At 39.2% G+C, this 669-nt stretch overlaps 1 non-coding gene across 1 annotated transcript; it reads right to left on the reverse strand.

The window, feature by feature from the left end:
• Nucleotides 1-293: 293 nt before the first annotated feature.
• On the reverse strand, nucleotides 294-400 carry LOC125823372 (small nucleolar RNA R71). The gene has a single exon (XR_007442710.1). It is a non-coding gene; the product is annotated as a small nucleolar RNA R71 (small nucleolar RNA).
• Nucleotides 401-669: the final 269 nt, after the last annotated feature.

The following is a 669-nucleotide window of genomic DNA, read 5'->3' on the forward strand; positions in this document are numbered from 1 at the left end:
ATGTGATATTTGAAGTCACTAGCACAACTCTCCACCTTTTCCAAATGAGGGGACTTAATGGAGGGCTAGATCATGAAGACCCGCATGAGCATGTAAAAAGCTTTACAGAAGTTTGCAGTCCTATATCATTCAAGGGAGTGTCGCAAAAGTCAATCCGACTGCGGCTATTCCCATTGTCTTTAAAGGAAGAAGATAATGAGTGGTTAACCGAGTTACCAAATAATTCCATCACATCATGGGAGAAGTTGGTTGAAGCAATTAACACAAGATCTTTTCCTCCATTAAGAATGATGAAACTTAGAGATGAAATTCAAGGGTTCAAGCGAAGGGAAGGGGAACAACTCCATGAAACATGGGTGAGATTCAAGAAGCTCCTACTTAAATGCCCAACTCATGGGCTACCAAATGATTCATTACTTCAGTATTTTTATCGGAGTCTTGATTCGGTTAATAAAGGAGTGGCCGACCAGTTGGTATGAAGAGGAATAATGTTACAATCATTTGAGGTGGCTTCATTTCTTTTAGATGACATGACTAGGATAAATCAAGCATGGTATACCAAAGAGGATCAAGTCGATCCATTCCATTTTAGATTAACACAAGAACAACTGGATAAAGAGAAATAGAGAGACGAAAACATCAAGAAGATGTTGACCCAAATGGAAGTTC

Source organism: Solanum verrucosum, unplaced genomic scaffold (genome assembly GCF_900185275.1).
Source record: "Solanum verrucosum unplaced genomic scaffold, falcon-dt-bn FXZP01000095.1, whole genome shotgun sequence".
Classification (NCBI taxonomy): Eukaryota; Viridiplantae; Streptophyta; class Magnoliopsida; order Solanales; family Solanaceae; genus Solanum; species Solanum verrucosum.